This window comes from Pinus tabuliformis, chromosome 8 (genome assembly GCF_031772625.1).
Source record: "Pinus tabuliformis cultivar Carrire ecotype Pingquan chromosome 8, CPIR1, whole genome shotgun sequence".
NCBI lineage: Eukaryota > Viridiplantae > Streptophyta > Pinopsida > Pinales > Pinaceae > Pinus > Pinus tabuliformis.
The window spans coordinates 21,660,901-21,685,384 of NC_142294.1; positions in this window are offsets into that span (position 1 = coordinate 21,660,901).

Here is a 24,484-nt window from a genome sequence, read left to right on the forward strand (position 1 = left end):
TAAGTAAGAAAGGTAGAATCCAGTTTATTGCTCTGCCTTGGAAAAGCATTCATCCTCTGTGTGTCTTCTTCTGTTTGAAAAGGATTCATTGGTTATGCCCTTTTCAACCTCTCAACAGTCTTTCCACTCCATATTACTTCAATTTGATTGCTAAACCTCCTGCCTATCTTGCCTCACGAAATATTCTGCGTCTTTGATTCAATTTCCTAACTCATGCTGTCCTTTGTCCCATACATCCCAGAAAATTCAGTTATTCATTAAAATTATCTCTTTCATATTTACTTACTAGCCTAAAATCATTATTCATTTTGAGTCATCTCAGACCCTACTGTATATTTTTACTGAGAGTGACCCGGAGAGAGCCCTCTCCTGTTCTAGTAGGGCTAGCTACCAAACTGAGTGTGGTTTGATGTGGACCTAGAACCTTGTCTTTTCAGCCTGAGGAAAATCTAGGCTCTAACAACCACAACTCAAAACCCCGCTATCTGTTTATTAATCAGGAAAATCAAGATGAAATTACAATGCTTGTTCTCTCTAGAACAATCCCAACACTCAGAAAATCCAATCTCCAGCTCATAAAAGATCAAGGCCAAAGCTTAGCCAATTCACAAGCTATCCAAGTCTCTATTCTAATGTGTAATTCCTATGAAGAATAACTTGTATTTAAAGGGAAATAAATCCTCTAAAAATAACGGAATCCCTCAAGGATCAGCTCTTGAATGCATGCACTATCAGTGCAACTCAGAAATTTTTAAAACGATTAGTACATTGTGCTTTCACTCCAGTATCAATTGGGTATTTCTCATAATCAACATGCATGAGTTTCTGATGGTGGAATCTTCAATTAACTAGAGTAGCACTAATTAGGTCACTAGTGTCCCAACTCACTATTTACTCACTATTAGTTCCTAAAACTGATTGGAACTAATTTAACTGGACTTAACTCAATAAACTGAGTTAACTAATTACAACTCATTCATAACTCATCCTTAACTCCTATAAGTTACGGAGAACATATACGTCTTCTAAAATACTTCCAATTCGAAATTCCTAAATTAATTAAGTTAATTAAACTTAATTAATTATTTTCAAATTGCTATGAGAAAAGAATTCTATTTTAATTCACATTTTAATTCAAGGACAAATTAAACTAGAATTTCTTGTTGCCATTTCTCAACACTCCCTATCAACAAGAAATGGATTATCCACTACCCCAATCCTATCTCTGTGAAACTTGAATTTACATCTTGGAAATTCCTTTATCAAGATTTCAGCATCTTGCTCCTCCGTGGGAATGTAATCTAACAACATGATTTGCCTCAATACACAATCTCTAAGATGATGATCCCAGATATCTATATGCTTAGACTGATCATGAAAAACTGGATTTTTAGAGAGTTTGATACAACTCTGATTATCACAATAAATCATTGTCAGATCCATCTGGTTACCAAACAAACCAACGAGGATCCTCCTCATCCAGATAGCCTCACATGTTGCTTGACTTGCAGCCATGTACTCAGCCTCTGCCGAACTGAGTGCAACCGATCTTTATTTCCTTTTGTACCAAGAAATTGCAGGTGACCCAATACTAAAGATCACTCCTGATGTGCTCTTCTTGTTAGATGGACTCCCTGCCCAATCTACATCAGTGAAGCCTTGATGCTTCACTCCCTCTATCCATATGTACCATAACCCAAACTGAGTAGTGCCTCTGAGGTATCTCAATACATGCTTTTTCGCCTTCCAATACAGCTTGGTAGGCCTAACCATCGCTTGACTAAGCTGGTTAACTGCATAACACATATCTGGTCATGTGTTCACCAAATACATGAGTGAACCCACAAGCTTCCTATAAACAATAGCTTCCACTACTTCCCTTGAAGTAGCATCCTCCTTCCTCTAGTTACCAGCTAGAGGAGTCTCCATGGGTTTACTGCTCTCCATGCGGAATCTCCTGAGTATATCATTGGCATACTTTCCTTTAGAAATAAACAAATCCCCATCTCCCTGCCATACCTCAATGCCAAGAAATTAATGCATGAGCCGCATGTCCTTCATCTCAAACTCTCTTTCAAGGTCCTCCTTTCAATATTTAATGAGCTTCTCATCACTTGTCAGTATGAGATCATCTACATAAAATACAATGATAAAAAACTTACCTTCCACCACTATGTAATACAGTTTCGCATCTTCTTCACTCTTCGCGAATCCCAACCCAGTGAAGTAGCTCTCTATCCTAGTGTACCAAGCACGGGGTGCTTGCTTCAGCCCATACAACACTCTCTTGGGTCGACACACATGTGACTCACAGTCCAAGGTTTCAAAACCTTGAGGTTATTCTATCTACACCTCTTCCTTAATCATGCCATTGAGGAAGGAAGTCTTCACATCCATCTGATGGATCTTCCAACCCATATGTGCTGATAGTGCCAAAATATATTTGATTGATGAGTACCTTGAAACATGAGCAAAGGTCTCACCATAGTCAATCCCCTCTACCTGTGAAAAGCCATGGGCCACAAATCTGGCCTTATGCTTCTCCACACTACCATTTGCAGCTTGCTTTACCTTGTAAATCCAACGGGAGCTCACAACTGACTTGTCCTATGGTCTCAGGACCACATCCCAAACACAATTTTGAACTATGGAGACATACTCCTCCACCATCACATCAACCCAAACTAGCTGTTGCACTTCTTCCTGAAAGGAAGATGGCTCTGTCACAACACATGCACCCATATTTCCATGTATCCAGTGTACCTCTCTGGTGACCTCCTCTGTCTGCACTGAGAAGAGGGTGCTCCCACATTCTCCCATGTATCATCCAACAATCTGTCAGCCTCTCTAGTGCGCTTTCTTCTCTCTCTAGAAGACTCTGCTTGAATGGATGTCTCCACTCCCAAAACCTCTACATGTAGTTGTTCCACATCAATATGAGGCTAATCAACCTTAGGAAATAAAAGCTCCTCCTCCACATGTAGCTAAAGCTCCCTCTCAAGGGATACTTGCATGGACTTCTCTTCATCAAACTTGACATCCCTGCGAACCACTGTCATCTGACTGGTTTTCATGTACACTCGATAGTTGTGGGGAGTATCAATGTACCCCACAAAGATCCCCAACTTTGTTGTTGGCTCAAGCTTCTTCCGTGCATCTTTGGTCACATGGCAATAAACCGATGACCCAAAAATCCTGAAGTGACCAACATCTGGCCTCTTACTGGAATAAGCTTCCTCTGGTGTTTTACTCTCAAGTATCCAATGTGGGCTACGGTTCTGAACATAAACCATTGTGTTGCATGCCTCAGCCCACAAGTGTAGTGGTAGGCCCTGATCATGCAACATCGCCCTTTTTGCCCCTACTATGCTCTTGTTCTTCCTCTCGACAACCCCATTCTGTTGAGGGTTATGAGGTGTCATCAACTCACGTTTAATCCCTTCCGCTGTATATAAGTTCTTAAACTCATTAGATACATATTCTCAACCATTATCACTCCATAGAGCTTTAACCTTCTTGCCTGACTCTTTCTCGACCAATGGCTTGAATTCACAAAACTTTGTGAATATCTGATCCTTTCTCCGCATGAAAAATATCCAGAATTTATGAGAATAGTCATCTACAAATATAACATAATACATGTGTTTGGTGGTGGATACTATCCATAATGGTCCACACACATCTGAATGGAATCTCTCTAGAATAGACTCTGCTTAATTGTCTCTATCTCCAAAGGAAGACTTGGTGTATTTTCCCAAAGTACAACCCTTGCATGTATCAACTTGCTCAAGCGTACCTTTGGGAATACCGGTAGATATTTGTTGCAATATCTTCAAAGCCCCATGATGCAAGTGGCCCAATCACCTGTGCCACAACTCGCCGACGTCTCAGCTCAACATATTTTCCACTTTTGAACTCAAAGAAGCACAATCCTCTACCTCTATCTTATAGAGATTCTGAACTCAAATCCCTATCTTCTTTACTTGACCCATGGCTATGTGTTGAAGGAACGCCTTTCCTTTCGAAAATATCACATCATAGCCTCTATCCTCAAGCATGGCAACAGATACCAAGTTCTTTGTCAGTCCAGGTACATGCATAACATTCTTCAAGGTGAGTGGAGCCACATGCTCCCTCTAAAAAGTAATAGTGCCCACACCAGTAACACTATACTTACCGTCATCACCCATCTCGATATGCATCTTGAGATATTTCTCCTCCAGTTCACTGAATAACTCTTTGTCACCAGTCATGTGGAAAGAAGCTCCACTGTCTAAGTACCAGACACTTCCCATCATTGAATACACCATGCATGCAATGAGGGAAAAGTCCAATTCGAATTGGGAGGCCAAAGCCTCACCCACCGCTCCTCCTGAGGAATTCTCCTTGGACTTCTTCAATGGACAATTTGTATCAAAGTGACCCATCTTGTGACAATGAAAGCATTTAACTTTCATCATGTCCTTCTTCTTACCTCCATGATAAGACTCTGATTTGGAATGAGAAATTTTGCCTTTCCCCCTCCTTGCTTTAATCGCTAAGGCATAGTTCTCTTCATTATCAGTCTTTAGTGAAGAGCCATCCCTGGTGTTCCTCCTGATCTCATCCTGCATCAAATCCGACCATATTCATTCCCAATATGGCAGGTTCTCCCAACTATTGACAGAGTGCTGATAACTATGTCAACTCTTTGGGAGTCCAAGAAGAGAAAGGCTCACCATATCCTCCTCAGAAACTATGATTCCAACACTTCTAAGTTCATCCCGACATTGAGCGAACTTGGTCAAGTACTTTGGAATCATCTCACCTTTTTCCATCTTTATTTTACGAAGTTTATCCTTCAGTACCAACTTCCTTTAATCATTGCTATTCTGATACAAGTTCGTCAATGTTTTCCACATAGCATGCAGAGTTTCCTTGCCATGGAGACTCGAGACAATGTGGTCTCGAACTCCCTCAAGGATTATCCGCCTTGCCTTCACCACACACTTCTTCCATTCGGCCAAGTTCTGTGCATCTGTAGCTGTTGGCTTGGGGACTTCTTAATCAATGAATTCCTTCAAGCCATTATCTTCTAGCACAGCCTCCATCCTGTCCCTCCAGGCTATAAAATTCGAGCTTCCTTCCAAGGCATACTCAAGCCTCAACCCATGGAACACCATCTGTCGATCCTGAAGTATGTATGCAAATTCGACTTTCACCTGTAACCCAGAAACTCAAAACTTCGAAATCTCCTCTAGAGAGATTATTTTAAATCATCGATATCTCCCTCATCCGAACTTCGATTCAGCTGATTTTCTTGTTTAATTTGGGTATCTTTTCCCAAGGAATTCAAATCTATAATTTTTTTCTGAAAACTTTTCACATAAATTCTCATAACTTCTCTGCAAACTCTTGGCCCAAAAAACAATCTTTCTCTGATACCATGTAGAAAATCCTGTAGATTCACAAGCTCGTGTAATCTACTAAAACAAGAGACAAGAATCTACTTATACTCTTTACAAAAAAATCCCATAAACATCGAGCAAACAATAATAAATAGAGGAAGAAAATCAAAGTCACATAACACAATAAATATCTGGGGAAAGCCACAACTCAAAGCCCCACTATCTATTTTGTATTAATCATGAAAATAAAGATGAAATTACAATGCTTGTTCTCTCTAGAACAATCCCAGCACTCAGCAAATTCAATCTCTAACTCATAAGCAAGCTCAAGGCCAAAGCTTAGCCAATTCACAAGCTCTCCAAGTCTCTATTCCAACGTGCAATTCCTATGAAGAATATCTTGTATTTAAAGGGAAATAAAGCCTCTAAAAATAGCACAATCCCTCAAGGATCAATTCCTGAATGCATGCACTATCAATGCAACTCAGAAAAATCTAAAACAATCAGTACGTTTTCCCTACACTCCAGTCCCAACTGGGTCGTTCTCAGAATCAACATGCAGGAGTTTCTGATGGTGGAATCATTAGTTAACTAGAGTAGCACTAATTAGGTCACTAGTGTCCCAACTCACTGTTTACTCACTATTAGTTCCTGAAACTAATTGGAACTAATTTAACTGGACTTAACTCAATAAACTAATTTAACTAATTACAACTCATCCTTAACTCCTATAAGTTAGGGATAACATATACATGTCTTCTAAAAGACTTCCAATTCGAATTTCCTAAATTAAATAAGTTAATTAAACTTAATTAATTATTTTCAAATTTCTATGAGAAAATAATTCTATTTTAATTTGGAGTTTAATTCAAGGAAAAATTAAACTAGAATTTCTTGTTTCCATTTCTCAACGCATAGCTTCCCATGATACATTCAACAATATTGAATCTAAGAGACACAATCATATTGTGCTCTTTTCATTCTGATCTAACTTCAAACAATCTTTTGTTGAAATTCATGTTGGTATCGTACTTGGATTTATAACAATCCATTGATCTTTGTCCACCAATAGATCCTCCATCTTGATCTTCCATAGCTCAAAACTCTATCCATTGAATTTATTGATTTCAATCTCCCACTGTAAGAGGGTCTACCACAGGCCCAAGGAAAACCCCTCAGCCACAAAGGCATCCCCTTGAAGATGAAACAACTATGGTACTAGATGTAGGTTTTAACTGTATACAAAAATTACCTACAAATGATTCTTAAAATAGAAAAATATACAATGGTGAGAACATAAAATATAAACAAATATTTTCTCCTGGAACCAAAATCAGGAAAACTAGATTGATTTTTCATTTCTTTCCTTTCAATGTTACAATACATTATATACATGCCGAAGAATTCACAAACCCCAATCCATTAATCCTGGATTAGAACATAACTATAGTTCCCTTGACATGATCTACAAAATACCATGGTAAAAAACCATCATGCCTAAAACCATGTGCAAAACCATGGGTAGGTCCACCCACCATCCTTGCATCCACATAAAAAAAAAATCTCGGGGTGTTGCCCCGGACCCTGTGCATGGGCACTATCTCCACCTTCAAACCCCCCCACTATGCCCAACACAATGTAACAACGCCTATGACAGGTCGTGGAAAGAATATAACACAAACCCAACATGGGAATCCAAGTGATGGGAGAAAAGCTAGTTTGAAACAAACACATTCATTACTAGTCAAAATGGTTATTAGAGGATTTTTAGAAGTATAATACTAAACAACATGTGTATGTTCATTATCCATGTCCTCTTTGTACACTACCTATGTTGAGTATCATACTATAGCACCCATGAAAAACAAACTCTTAAACGCACAAAAAACGAAATGAGCACTAACTCCTCTCACATCTAGACAATTCTATCTCAAATCAACTTCCAACTAATCAATGAACAAACTTTTCTCAATTAAATTCCATCCTATAAATAGGAAAAATTAATTCACAATCTAGATCAACCCATTAATTCCCACGAAGACACATAATTTCCTTTAGAATTAGTAGTAATTATATCAATAACCATTTCTAGTGCCAACTTCCATAAATTTCCACTATGTTCATAATCATTCAAGGCCACATTCACACACACATTGGCTTGGACTAATTGAACTCTAATTTTTTCCGTAATTCCCACTATGTACATATTTGTGTAGTTATGTGCATATATACATGTTGACTCATACATAAATGCATACAAATATATATGAGCATCTATAACCAAGTCAAGCTTAGTCACTACAATGAATACAACAAGGTTACATTACATATCATATGACCATTTCCAAGGACAAAAATCCCATACAATAGGCCTCAACATACATAAATTCAACATGATTAGAAAAGTTAAAAGAGAAAAATTAGTTGGAAAATTTGTTGCATTACTATTTTGAATTATTCTAAGCATTGTATTAAAATACGTCAACATTCTTTGTCATGCAATGAGGAGTTGTTATGTATGATGAAGATTTGTATGTGGCTTCATTATAAGAGAATAGAGATCGAAGGGTAAATTCAAGAGTTTTTAGATGAGGATCAAATTTGACCTAACTAATTTTCTTGTGAGTATGCATATTGTATTAGTTATAAACAAGGATAACACATGGGAAATGTGATTGGAATATCATCTCTTGAGAAAAATTGGTAAAAAAAAGTTAGTATTCAAGCCATCACTCCTTACATTGGCAAAGAGAAAAAACATATTCACCTTGGATTCAATTTCCAGATTATCTGCATCCTTCCTAAAATATGGTACTTATAGCTAACATTTAGGTTTCCAACTCTTAATATAAACATTTCGATTTCACCTAAATGGAATGGATTAGTCTCCCCACCTTTTTTAACAAAACAAAATATTTTTATTAACAAAATTTTGATACAAAGATCTCTATTTTATGTATAATACCATTCTAACCAATAAAAAAATGAGTATTTATATCCATTTGGTCGACATTTTTCCATGAAACTCTCATTTGCATGAAGATTAAGGCTTACAAATCCCAAGACTCCTAGGTGGGCCATATAATGCCATTGATAATTGATGCAAAGACATATTCAATTTCATACTAGCCTACTTGAATAATAAATATGGTAGGTGCTAGAGTTCCATTAAAAATGTAGAAAAGGCCACATGTTGGCCTCAACAATCAACAACTCAACATGTTCACCCAAGGGAAAATTCATCTCTAAAAGAAATTGAATCCCTTATGCATTCTTAGATTTATCCATATTCTATTTCATCTTTGAATTAATCATCTAGGAATCAAATATGTGGTCAACCAATAATCAATATAGGCTAGCTCTCTCCTCAAGACCTTAACCCTAGATTCCACCACAGTAAACATTTCATCATATTTTAGGTGTTAGTATTTACCATTAAGATATTATTTCTTTGTATTCAACCTTAACTATGACACACTTTCTAAAAAATAAACTTACTCCACCAATTAGTTCTTCCTTCAAATCATGGACACATTCATTTCACTCCTATAACTCTTTCAAAGCCCTTGGACCACACAAATTTAGGCCACCCAACAAGGATATTCAATATTTTAATTTTGGGAGGACAATGAAAAGGTTTCTCTCATGATTCATAGTGGAAGATGATAACACACATAAAATTATTTTTGACATAGAGTAACTCCAAACCAGACCAATTATAGTTATAACCTACAAGGATAGTGGGGTAGATTAGTTCCACAATTGTGAACCATTTCCCATCATATCTTCAATTTCTTCATTCTATGATAAATTTTTGAGAGCCCAGGAAAAACGTACCCAAGCATCATACTTTAGGCGGTGTATAAAAAATATTTTCCATTATCATATATGGTTTTAATAATTATAAAAATATTTCCAAGGTTTGACATGGTTTTATAATTTAGTGAAGGATTTACCAAAAATTTGATATATGTATATTAAATTATTAATAAAATATTCTTTGATTCCCCATATCTATCAAGGATATTTTCTCACTTATTATAGTTTTAAATGTATACGCACTACATAAAATTTTACCCACGCCCATATGATTTCCCTTCTTTTCTAATTTCTTTTAGAGTAGCATGGGAGTTAGAGTAAGATTCCACACTGCCATATGGAGGAGGGCCCAAGCTATAGATATTGGAAGGGGAGCAAAATTGCTACCTAGTTTTTAGAACCAATTGGGAAAACTAATATGGGGGAATAAGGTGAGTGTTGTAATCTTCTAGACCACGCACAAGTATTCGAGAAAAGGACCTACATGTAAGTAAGAAAAAAAAAGCATAAACATGATATCCACAAAGAATTTGTGGGAAGGTTAGCCAACCAAGTTCCTATTTCTTCTTTGAGAGTATTTATATAGTGAGGGAAATGGTTAAAGTAGTTGTACTCACTCCAACTAATCATTCATTAAGTTCTCTTTATTACATATGCATTAATGTGTGCACTTATAATAATGTCTAATGTACTAACATATGATGACTATTACAATGGCCTAAAACGCCTTTCAACATCTCTCCCACCCTCAAAGCCTTGGTTTGTCCCAAAGAAATTGTGTAACAACATTATGGGTCTCTACTATTGTAGAAGCATCCTTATTAAGCATTAACCATGCATATCAACTTTCATAGATAAATCAACCACAAAAACCACTATCTATATAGGAATATACACATATACAAGGTTCTACCATGACTTGTTACTCTTTACCTTAACCTCAATTTGGTAGGCGACAGTACAATCAAAGAGTCTCCAACACTCAACTACCCTACCCAACAATGGTCCTCCCTATTGTTACACTGTGGTGCCTCTAGGGAAATGCTTGGCATGTTCTATTCTTACGTCATACTCTACAGAACACCCCTCAATGGCACCCTACACAACACCCCACAGTGGAGCAACATGCTTCAACCAACCTACCATTTCTATGCTTGTTGGCTTCTAAGGTCAAAGCCTAGGGAACTGTTTTGAAACTCTTATATTAAGGGGGTTAATTAGTTAAATTGTTATTATATCATCATCTTATCCTTTAATAGTTGTGTGTGTGTTTCTGTATGTCATAGGATTTCTCTTTCTTGAATGGTTTCTTCTTATGTCATGTCATTTTAGAGAGAATCTCAAAACTAGTCCCTTTTACAAATTCTATAATCAATGCTCAATCAAATGCCCAAAAATTTCCTTGATCCATTCTCATATTCATTGCTGCAATATTTTTCAATCAAATTCTCAATTACAATGCGTGTATGCATGTATTCTCAATAATCAATCAAACTCTTATCAATTACTTAATAGAATTCCTTTCTCTATTGATTGGTCTAAATCTCGTCTTCTACTTGGTAGATCATGGATACCTGTATTAGATGTTGTTGTATAAATTCTTCAAATTCTATCAAAATTGGTCTTGATCCACTCTATTGTTTTCAATAATGAATTCTTTTAAGTCTTTGGAAATAGACAAAAGTTTGCATTTTTCATTACATGAAGGATGACTCTCTATGACTCAACTACTACTTTGGATTATCATGACTTGACTTTACTCAAATAAGACCTAATTCAATGGTTAGACTATACTATGTCTTTGTAACTATTGGTAAAACTAAATTATACATAACTATATTTTGTCAAAACCATACCTTCATTGACTCAACTAAGATTTTTTGATTGGCTATCAACTAATGTCAGCAAGGAATTGATCTCATCATCTAGGTATTCAATTATGTTATAATGGTCAATATAATCACTTAATTTGAAGACACAACTTTTACCCTCCCTCCCCCCATCCCTCACCCCTAACCCACCTTCCCTGACTCAATTGACAACATAACTTTTTCTTTTGTTCAATAGAATTAACCTTTGACTCAACTAGGAATTATCCTTCAAGTAACTTGTTTTTCATACACATGGCTCTATAAGCATTGAACCCAACATAAAGATTGGTTGAATATTTTCATGACTCCAATTCTCTATCACTTTATAATCCTTGCATTGACATAATATGATTCTGAGAATCTCTAAAAGCTCTTTCCTCCATATATCATTGACTTGAGCTAATACTTTAATCCTCAATCTGATTCAATCTATGTTTCTTAACAAAATTTATTAGCATAACACTCCTACATATTTTAACAATAATAGATTTTGAAATTTGAATTAGCTTCCAATTATACTTTGATTGTATACTTTAGCCTTAATCAAATTATCTTAAATCAATCTCTCTTCTCAATATTGACCTAATTTCATCATTGGCATGCAAAACTCACATCCATATGTTAAATATTTTGTGTCAATTAGTTACGTTCAAGTGTGGAGCTTTGCATACTCATATATGATCTATGCATCGGAATTTCTTCAAATTATACCACATAGCTATGCCAAAATTAATTATCCACTAAGTTAGAGCTTCAATAGGTCCCTCCATAGCTATGGATATGAAACCAAAAAAACTCTCTTGCATTTGAATCCTTAGTCAAAATTTTCTTTTATTAGAGAATAACATCAATTTTCTAGTAGTAAAGGAAATGTTTGGTCGATGTGAGGATCAACTATTTTTAATGGTCCATTTTGTGGTGTAAGATCCCATTTTTGTTTGATGCACCTCTTGATTGAATGTTTCTAGGAGGAATTAGTTATTTCTTTAATGCTTCTTCATTTTATTTGGCTTTGGATTCATGCTAGTCATTCCACCCCAACATTTTTTGCATGTAAGGAATCATTCTAGAGAATGTTGACTATAAAGAGATAATACCACTCACTCACTCTCTCTAACAATCAATTTTTTTAAATCCAAATCATTTGATTCTACATGGATGAACTACTTGTTAGCTAGCTTCTTCAAATACTAGGCTAATATATTCATCTCCATGGGAGTTGTTTATAGCTAGTGCCCTGGGGGTTTTTTCAATAGTCCCAAAACATTAATTAAAATATTATTAAAATGATTATCTTTCCATAATATTTTTTTTTTAAATCAATATTCTATTCAACTGGCATAAAAGATATACACCCGAAGTTTCAAAAAACAGGTGGTCTCACCATGACCAGGTTTGTTGACCACCATATGTGAGAGGTGACAAAAAAAAATGATGCTAGAGACATAGTCCCAGCCCAAGAGGACCACTGACTCCAAAAAGAATTAATACCAAGATGACACCTATGATCATGTTTTTCTTCAAAAGTGATGGAATTTGGGTTATCCGGGGTTTTTCTTGGAGGAGGCGGTGGGTGGAAGCCGCATTGGACATTCCCTTCGAAGTGAGCCATCCATGACTCGAAATTTTCCACCTTTTTAGAGAGCAGGTTCTGGCCATGCCAAACCACCACCACTCACTCGTAAACCTGGAATTAGTGTATTTTGTCCAAGGTCGCCACCAACTCTCCATGTTCCTCCCTTATGATTCTCTCAAATGTTTCCATTTGATATAGTAAAGGCTAGATTAATTCTTGACAATTCTCCAGACAAAAGTGTTGAATTTATTGCAGATCAGTTTCCAAGCAGCTGCCATACCCATGGCTCCTCTTCCACACCACACTTCGCTCTTGCTCGCCTCTGATCCTATGAAAGTTGCCCGCATTTCCTCGTTGCCTACCTGCCACCTCCGCGTCCCCCTCACTCACCACTAGTCAGTTGCCTAGAACGTCCCACAACCTTACCTCCCTTACTCGACCCAGCACCCTCCTAACCCATATTCACTAGTGGGATGGCCAATTCCGAGTCTTCATGTCCCACCAGGGTATGCTTTGTTGGGAGCGAAGACCAACCAAACTGCAGGGATGGACTCATCTTAAAGGGGCCTGTGATACCACAACAATCACTACAAACAAGAAAGTCGAAGCAGCCACCCACTAACCAGGTGAGTTCAGCTTCAAACCACCACCGTATCCTCTTTGAAATCCAAACCATCCCATCACCTGAGAAAGAATGTGAACCACCAATACCTCTCCCGAAGCAACACCTTGCTTCCCATCACCCTTTTCCACTCCACCAATCGATTCTACTGCAAAAGTGGTTGGATAGAGTTCCAAAGTGGTCGAATTCTAGGGTCGGAGAGATCCAGATTATCCCCACTCCAACCAAAGCACACCAACACCCTTCTCTGATCTGAAATGATCATAAACTAAAACTGATGTAGAATTGAATAACCATTAATGATTTGAATGTTAGCTGAAAGTGCAGAAATCGAGGAAAATTGCTTGAGAAGAAGACTTTAGGACAACTAATTAAACATAATAAATATGCATAACAGAAGTGAAAATAGTAAAAACACAGCGATACCAGACAAAAAAATTGATGACAGAGTTCATCCCTGATGGACTACGTCTCTGGGTCTGCTTTCAAGATGGGCGACCGTTTTTATTAGGAATGAAAATAAGGAGTTGATTACATAGATATTTGATCAGTATAAATGTGCACGCAGACACTTCTGATCATGGTCATCTGACAGCCCTCTGAACCATCTTTCCAATGCCTCTTACGGTTTCCAAAACCAACTCCGGATGCTCTCGTAACACTGAAAACAAAACTGCCTATGACCTCCAGAATCTGCAAGAAAAAGTTAGAAAACCACCCCCTCTGATCAATGAAGGCAAATCCGCCTTTTAAAGGACTGCAAGGTACATGACAACCACCTTGGCTGGTTTGTATATGCATTTGGTTGTATCAGATTAGGTTTACAAACTCGGTCTTGTGGTTTCCTGACACCTCGACCAGGGTTTCATGGAGGTGGAATTAGTTCCAACAATAAACTATTTTAAAAACCCACTTTTAGACTTTGTATTAGCCTGAATTCGTTAGCGGTTAGCTAACCGGGGGGAGGCGCTGACAGCACATGTGTACAGGCAGTTGACCCTGATGGTTTGGGCTCCGGCAATTCCACTGACTGTTTACTGAATGGTGATGGATGACGGTTAATCTGGCACGTTCATATGCCATGGTTCCCCCCGCGGTTTTGATTAACCTCTGCTGCACACTCTAACCTCGACGGTTATCCTCTATCTATTTGACTTCCATTCACATGCTCACGGTTATGATTTATCCACGCGGTTACCTCCAAATGCTAACCTCTGTCTAACCTCCTCTGCCTGCTCACATAGCATAGTCCCGACATGGTTTTCGTAGCGATTAGGGGCATGGTCTACTCCGATGGCTTGTAACCTGACTGTTCGTTAACCTCCGACGGTTATCACTACTCTGATCACATGTCTTCTCTACCGCGGTCTCCATACCTACGTGGTTTAGGGACTGTTGTCAACATTTTTGCATTGTTTTTTATGTTGTGTAATGTTTTTAAAAGGCCGAGGGTTGTAAACTTAGGTTTAACACTTATTTTTTTAGCATATAGTGATAGGTTTAGGGTTTTATGTCATAAAACTTAGGTTTTAGCTTAGGTTTTATGTATGGAATAGGGTTTTATAACCATTTGAATGTGATGGTTAGATTAGGACTTAGGCATAGGTTTAGAGCTTGGGTATATGTCTTTAGTGTATGGTTTTAGGTGCAACATAGGTTTTAGGGTTTTAGCCTTGGATGTAGATTAGGGCTTGATACTTAGATTTTCATCAAAACCCATTTATAATCTTTTGTCACTAAGCGACATTAGCAAAATTTATCGCATGATGACATACCAATGCATATCATCAACACAATCCTCAGTTGCGATGACAACCGAGCCATATCGATCCTTTGCCATCAACAACACCCATGTCAACATCAAAAACCACAAAGACGAATGACAAGACACCTGTCGTCGACCAATACTGGTGGAACTATCGATGAACACAAGTCAACAGCCACGTGCTAAACCATCTCAACTGAACGCTCTAAAAACCATAAACATTACCTGAACAACCTTATCCATAACCAACATTGTCGACTATCGAAGCTAAAATGAATTGACGACAACACTGAACACTGATGATGACACTTGAACACCTGTGCAATGAATCAACAAAATCCTCCTAGATCATTCCTCTCCACTCGAAATATTTTGGACCACAAAATATTGACTAAACAATTAGTCGATGAGGGTAGATCGACCTGTCTTTCCACCTTGACCTGACAATGTACTAATATATTCGATCAATCACTTGCAAGTGATGACCTTGATGATGCTGACCATGGCACTTTTCGAGTTGGTGACATGTTCCTTCCATATGCAGTATGAACAAATTGCGGCGATGGGCAAACAACCTCCTATAAAAATGGCAATTGAATTCTTTCCACGAAGAACCCTAGGTCACTGATTCACAATCTTTGAAAACAGTCTCTACTGGATGTTGTTTAATACCATCAACATGTATAAACAATATATTTTGTGGAATGAAAGACACAATCAAAGATGCTTTTGACATCAAACCAACTACTTGATTTAACATACTTTCTTGATTCCTATTAACTAAGTGAACTTGTTGCACTGAACCTATCCAACTGTAAGGTGAAATTTGCTGCAACTTAGTTTGATTATGAAAGTATTGAATTAGTTGTTGATTTGTTTGAATCACTTTTCCTTCATTTATTAAATGATGTTTCCATTTATTAGCACTTTCCTCTGATGCATAAGTTCTCATTAGACACTTTGACACTACTTTAGAGAAGGCTTTGATATGAAAAAAATTATGTCTCCTCTCCACTTGAAAAGAGGTTTCCCAACTGTTCGAGATATGACATGGTGACACAATACAAGAGAAATTGAGCACTGACTTTCCCCAATACTGATATGTATCCATGTAACTGTTAAGTTCCAAACTTAAACTAAATTTATTCATTCTAACATCAAGAAGAGGAGCTTTAAGCACACACTGTAATTCATGTTGTAATCCCTGCTTATGAATAAGATGTTTGGTTTTACATAGAACTGAACAATTTTCTCTCTTTAATCAAACCATCTTTAAGTTGAGTTGCATAACTTAAACAAGAATAATGTTGATTGTTATGTTGATCCTTTATACACATGATTACAAACCGCTTGTTTGAACTTATTAATCACTTCATCTAATTAACATTAACTGAATTCAAGTGATTTTTTTTTATGTACCCTGACAATAAATTCAACCCCATCTTTCTCAAGGTGATATTTATGTTCTCTCCTGTAAAATATTGATGTAACCATGGCAGTTATCCTCCTTTCATCACGAGAATCTGAACCTAGATCCTGTTGGACTGCTGCATTGGCCTTCTTTTCATCCTTCTCCTTAAGAAACTTTTTGGGCTTAAGTTCTAGATGAATTTTCCAGCACTTCAATTCATCATGACTGATTCTCTGGCAATGAGAACAAGTAGGTCTTTCCTTCTGAACAATCGTTGATTTCTTTCTCTTCGAAATGTTCTTCCCCTTACTGTCACTAGAATCTTTGGTTTCCAACTCTTTGGATGACTAAGATCAAAACTTGAATGATCTGCCACCTGATTCAATATGTATGGCCTGAACGCACCCCTCATCAAAATCATTAGGACTAAACATCAATAAAGTATGTTGCAAATATGAATGTAAACTGTCGATGTATTTTAACAAAGTTTCATGTGTATCCAATGAAATACCAATCGCCAATGCTTTCTTTCCGAATCCCTGAGTAAACTCATGAACACTCTACCCTTTACCTTGCCTCATGCTTCCAATCAATAACAGCGTGATGCATGTATCCTAAAGGATATAACTGTTTCCTAAGAGATTTACTTAGACCATGAAGAGATGACTTTTCCTTTACGCTTTACATCTATCTGAGTTTTACTTTCCCACCAGATTAAATTTTTTCCCCCCATTCTAAGTGTAGCTAACTAAATTTTAGTTTCATCACTAGAAATGTTCTGAATGCAACAATACACTTCTAACTACTTAATCCAGTTATCTAGCTTTTCAAGATTCATTTCGCCATCATAAACAAGTAACTCAAATTTAACATCAAGTTTCAAAAGAGATGTTTTCTTAGGTTTCTTTTCCATTTCATATTATGCATAGGAAGAAGAAGATGATGATGATGATGATGGAGATGATGGAGGTGAAGGTGGTTTATTAGTCTTCCCTTTACCTTTTTCCTTCTTCGATGCCTTTGAGGAAGAAGCTGCATCTCTCACCTTCTTGTCTTCATACAATTCTCCCAACATCTATTGCATAGTCAAGAATGCTTGTTGAAACTATTCTACACTCATCTTAGTTTCAGTGTTTTCACCTGCATCAGATCCTCACATGGTCAATTTATGAACGAATCGTCGCTTTTCAATCTCTGGATCGATCTGCTCAAGGATTTCTTCTCCTCATTGCTACTTTGACCTGGTTAACATTCAAGGGAAAATTCTACAAACGTAACCTGTTCTGATACCAAACTATATGATCTGAAATGATCATAAACTAAAACTGATGTAGAATTGATTAGCCATTAATGGTTTGAATGTTAGCTAAAAGTGCAGAAATCGAGGAAAACTAATTGAGAAGAAGACTTTACGACAGTTGATTAAACATAATAAAGATGCATAACAGAAATGAAAATAGTAAAAACACAGTGATACCAGACAATAAAATTGATGACAGAGTTCATCCCTGGTGAACTACATCTCTAGGTCCGCTTTCAAGATGGGCGACCATTTTTATTAGGAATGAAAAGGAGTTGATTACATAGAGATTTGATCAGTCTGAATGTGCATGCAAGCACTTCTGATCACTGTCATCAGATAGCCCTCTGAACCAGCTTTCCAACACCTCTTACAGTTTCCAAAACCGACTCTGGATGCTCCTGTAACACTGAAAACAAAATTGCCTATGACCTCTAGAATCTGCAAGCAAAAGTCAAAAAACCACCCCCTCTTATCAGAATGAAGGAAAATCTGCCTTTTAAAGAACTACAGGTACATGAAAACCACCTTGGCTAGTTTATAGATGCATTTGGTTGTATCAGATTAGGTTTACAAACTTGGTCTTGTGGTTTCCTGACACCTAGGCTAGGGTTTCATGGTGGTGGAATTAGTTCCAACAATAAACTTTTTTAAAAACCCACTTTTATACTTTGTATTAGCCTAAATCCATTAGCAGTTAGCTAACTAGGTGGAGGCACTGACAGCGCATGTGTACAGGCAGTTGACCCCAACGGTTTGGGCTCCGGCAGTTCTACTGACTATTTTTTGAATGGTGACAGTTGGCGGTTAATCCGGCCCGTTCATATGCCATAGTTCCCGCTTCAGTTTTGATTAACCTCCACTGCAAGTTATAACCCCGACGGTTATCCTCTGGCTATTTGACTTCCGTTCACATGCTCATGGTTATGATTTCTCCACACATTTACCTCCAAACGCTAACCTCCACCTAACCTCCTCTGCCTACTCACATGGCACAATCTCGACACGGTTTTCGTAGTGGTTAGGGCCACGGTCTACTCTGACGGCTTGTAACCTGACTGTTCGTTAACCTTCAATGGTTATCACTGCTCTGATCACGTCTTCTCTACTGCGGTATTCATACCTGCACGGTTTAGAGACTGTTGTCAACAGTTTTGCATTGTTTTTTATGTTGTGTAATGTTTTTAAAAGGTCGAGGGTTGTAAATTTAGGTTTAACACTTAGTTTTTTAGCACATAGTGATAGGTTTTAGGGTTTTATGTCATAGAACTTAAGTTTTAGCTTAGGTTTTATGTATGGATTAGGGTTTTATAACCATTTGAATGTGATGGTTAGATTAGGACTTAGGCATAGGTTTAGAGCTTAGGTATATGTCTTTAGTGTATGGTTTTAGGTGCAGCATAGGTTTTAGGGTTTTAGACTTAGATGTAGATTAGGGTTTGATACTTAGATTTTCATCAAAACCCATTTACAATCTTTCATCACTAAGCGACATTAGCAACATTTGTCGCATGATGACATACCAATGCATATCGTCGACACAATCCTCAGTTGTGATGACAACCGAACCATATCGATCCTTTGCCATCAACGACACCCATGTCAACATCAAAACCTGCGAAGACGAACGACAAGACACATGTCATCGACCAATCCTAGCGGAACTGTAGATGAACACAAGTCAACAACCAGATGCTAAACCATCTCAATTGAATGTTGGCATTATGAGACAAGTGTTTTCCGTGATGGCAAATAACACAGATGACAGATCATAGTGCAGCAGGTCAGTAGCAAGGAATTGATGATCAGACTACAAGAATGAAGAGAGAAAATTATATACGCAGGTTCACTAATGCAAAGCCGCGTATACACGTGGCTTAGACATTCCAAAGTCGCGTATGCGTATGCACGTACATTCATGCATGGGAAGGCACGTACATGGGGGAGAAGTTATTTTTGGTCCGTGGTATTTAGTCCTTGGTACTTGAACCTAAGGTTTTGGACCATGGTATCTCATCAGAAGTGTTGATCCCAAGTATTGGGTCAATGGTATTGATTTATTATGGTTTTGGATCATGGTATTGAGTAAGGCCTAAGACTATAAAAGGAGAAGAAGATCATTAGGCAAAGACATGGAGAAAGTCTTGAATATCTGATGAAGTATGAGATCCAGTATGCAGGTTATGGGTTTATGATGCATTGCTTGATCTGAGCTAAGGAGGAATGTCACATGTTGATGGAGAACAAGATCTAAGGATAGATCGGGATCAAATGGTTTGAAATGAACTATCTCTATATGGTTGATTATGCTTGTTCTAGATCTGTATACTGACGCATGTAATGTTTTGAACTGGGTATAACTTAAGTTTGAAATAGCTGCAAGTCATGATTGAATATTTATAAATCTGTACGCGGGTTGGCTTTGGTGAAAGCGCGTATGTACGCGAGTTTGGTTCGTCATAGTAGCGTATACATTATGAAGTATAATATTTGAAGTTGCAGTTGGGTCTGATTGTTATTGCAGAGTTCTGTTGTCTGCTCTGTGTTCTGGTGACTGTGTTGTTGACAGGGTTTTAGTGATTCGGAGATTGATAATGCTAGTATTGATTGATTTTGTGCTTCAATGATATTGATGGGTCCAGTATGAAAATTGGATGAAACGTGGCCTTCAGATTAATGTGTTATGCTTCAGGAGTATCCAGTCTGAAAATTGATGAAACGTGGTACCCGGAGGAAGAAAGAGAAGGTTGTAGCCTTCTGTAGGTTAGCACCTACATACTAGTACATCAGCTAGTACAAGAGCAAAGAGGGTGGTAGCTCCCTTCCAATAGCAGCAGGAGAACGAGTAAAGGTTGGAGAATTTCTGTAGGCAGGCACCTACGTACTGGTAAATGGATCAGCTAGTACAAGAGCTAAGGGGGTTGTAGCTCCCTTCCAGGAGAGTCTGGAGAACGAGAGAAGGTTGTAGCCTTTTGCAGGTAGAAGCCTGTGTACTTGTATAAGACTGCACCAGTACAGAAATATTGTAAAATAAAGTTTCTTATTAAAAGAAGATAGAGATGACTTGCAGTAGGTGTTTTTCACCCACATTGGGTTTCCACCTTATATCATTGTGTTCATGTGTGTTTCTTGTGTGTGATGATCTGTTCTGTTTTACTGCACCTGCTTACTGGTCATATGGTTAATGAAGATCCGGTGCACTAACTAAAGACCAACATTTAATGGATTAACTGAATCATAAGTATTCTGGATATACGCTAGTTGCATTAGACACAGTTGTGTATACACGCGGGTTCCATTAACAGAAGTAGTGTATATGTATCTAAGTATGGAAATGAAAATGTTTTATTGATTTGATAATATTGATTCACCCCCCCCCCCTTCTCAGTATTATTTCCAACATTGAATGCCTTGAAAACCATAAACATTACCTGAACAACCTGATCCATAACCAACACAGTCGACTATCAAAGCTGAACTGAATTAACAACGACACTTGAACACCTATGTAATGAATCAACGGAATCGTCCTGGATCATTCTCGTTGAATACTTCGACACTCAAACCTAGTGAATTGCAGGAGAGTAGGTCTCCTTCCCCTAATATGTACCAAAAGCCACAAGAGCCACACCTTATGGCTCCACTCAACCCACTAGAGACTTCGCCCACACACCCACTTTCTACACCCACTAGAGAACTAGAATCCCACACCTTCCAAATTCAAATTAAAACAAAAACTCTAGGTGGTTATTGTTACCTCAATCCATACTACACCGAACCAGAAAAGCTCAGGGAACCCTTTCAGGGATAGGCACAGGACTAGACAACCTCGCTTGAACTTGGAGATAAAACACTTCCAATACCTCCAAAACCAAAAAGCTAGACTCCTCTCCCTTCACTCTTATGCATAAGACCACTCAGATGCATGAATCTCAACCACCACCTCAACAAGAATGTCATTCAAATTACCTATTCATCACCTTAGAACATCTCCTCCCACACTCAACGAGGTGCTGGACTATTTCACACGCTCGACATTATTCACCTCTAATCACTTAATGAAGTGAGGGTATTGAGGGGTCGGCCCCCCATCCACTTGCCGCCTGACTAATGACATGGGCCATGAGGAGCCACCCGGTCCTGGGATCTCACCCCCATTAGGGATAACTTTTTTAATTGAATTTTTTTTTGTAAGCTTGGCTGGACTTTATCTTCATCATATCCAATATATCACCCTGATTAGGGTAGGTAATTGAACCAATGACTTCACATCAAGGAGTGTCTTAAGAGAGCACTCGATCATCATATATCCAAATACCTCGTGTTTCCATGAGAATTTTTAACAAACAAAGGCATCTTTAATAACCAAACAATATAAACACATTACTTTTTTTTAGGTGTGTATTTGGATTGCATGAATTTAAGAAATACTTGGAAGGATAACAAGCATCATTTATGAGTAACATGAATTTGGTTATCTTGGATTCCATGGGAAATAGGATGGTGTAAGTATCGATTTGGTGAACATTTCAATCATTAAAAATAACCAAAGTTCAAAAAATTTCATGACCTACATCATTTCAAGGAAATATGTTTTCTTTTCTTAGGAAAAAGTGACAAAATTCCCCCCTCTTTCTCAAATAATCTAGATGAATGGTGGCTCAATTTCCATCCATAGTCATGGCTGGAAACCCCAAGGGATTTGATTGGATTTGAACCTATGACCTATTGTCTCCTCATTGGCTACATGCCTTGGGTAGATGGTTCAATTGATTGGGATCACTTTTGGAGATATGAGAAATATCAACTATCTCAACACACCTATCAAGTTGTTTCTCAATTAGGAGGAAGTGTTTAAGAGATCAAGCATTAAGTTGTAATTATTATTATTCTCATACCAACTAATATTCAAGAATACTTCACCATTGAGGTTGATAAATATGGATATGCAATGGGAACAAGTTTAATGTAACATTAAAGCCCTTTTATGTACCACCATGTGATCTTTTATGCATTAGTTTACATTACAAAATGCATGATCAAGAGATGTACATTCTAGTACTAGAAGTAAAGTGGAAATAATATTTTCCTAGGAGCAAGATTTGTTTTTACAATAAAAATTGACCTATAATAAATCATATATATTAAACTAGAACAATTCATCAAAAAAGATCTTGAAATATTATGAAATCTTTTATGATGTAATTTATTTCCTTAGATCTCAAATTTCTTATTATTAGCTTAATGCTCAAATTTATGGAAAATAATTAAAATTTGAAAATCTACTATAGAATCTCTACCTCTTCTATTATGCTCTAATATCCCACTCCTACATGCTTTAATAAACTATGCAACAAGAACAATGCTAAAATAATGGAACCCCTTATCATCCCAACAACCAAATATTTAACATAACTTGATATCTAACTAGGGTACGAGTTAGGATTTTTGCATACCTAGACCTCCAATTAATGTTAGGAGTTTGTACCCTCTGTAATGTCCTTGAAAGTCCACACATGATTAGACCTACATGTGTGACTATGGGGTGGACATGACATCCACTTTGTATCATGGTGGATAACAAAATACAACAATTTGTAGTAGGCATAACTTCTATCACGACAAACTCCAATTGAGGCAATTTTGAAAATATTGGAAATATTTTAGTGTGTAGAATAATATTAAGGGTTTGGGAGTTGTTCTTGGAAATTTTTGACCTAAACATATTGTTTGATGCCTCAAAGTAGCTCTAGAAGGCCCCAAATCCCAAATCTCCAAATTGAGACCTGCCACTAAAATGGTCCCTAAAAGCCAATTCTTATACATTTTCCACTTATAAAGTACCAAGATAGATGAAAAATTATATAATTATTGGTTCTAAATTAAATCCTCTCCAGGTCCTAGCATATATCCATCTCAACCCCAAATATATTAAACATTGAGAGGGATAAAATATAAAGGTGAGAATGGATCTATGCTAGTTTATCACAATTGTTTAAATATATAAGTAAAGACAAATAGTACATTAGCTCTTTTTTTGATGTTATATTAGTGAATATAAATAAGGTGTTAAAATATCTTATTTTTCAGTGTCTCACACACATACTCTTGTATAAAAAATATTGAACATATCCCCTAGTCAAGCTGTAGAGTGCTTAACATAAATTTATCATGTTTACCCTTTTTTAATAACTATAAATAAATTAAAACAATCAATTAACAAATATTTCTTTTGCATCTCTCTTAATATACACCAACTTAAATACATCTTAAACTCATATTTATCATGCACCTAGAGGGGTCAAATTTCTTAACGTGTAAATTTTTTATCATTTAATTCCATGACATGTATTAAATCCTTCATAATAAACAAATTTACACATTAACAAATTTTATTCCTCTCGATGCATATATTTGGGTTTAACATGAATCTAGGCTAGTTTAATTGTTTTATATGTTGTGATATGTATGGATCTATGTAGTTATTTATTTTTTATTTAATTTAATTTTGTGTTATTTAAGATGAAGTTGACTTGTATTTTTTTCAACAACAATTTCTTTCCCTTACTAAAATGTAAAGGACCTCAAATATAAAATTAAGATAAATATATTTAAAAATAAACTATAAGCACCACATATTAATATTAACAATTTATTCTTAACAATAACTGTGACATTATGGATCACATTTAAAAAATATTCTTATTTGAAAAATACCAGCATATACCCATCT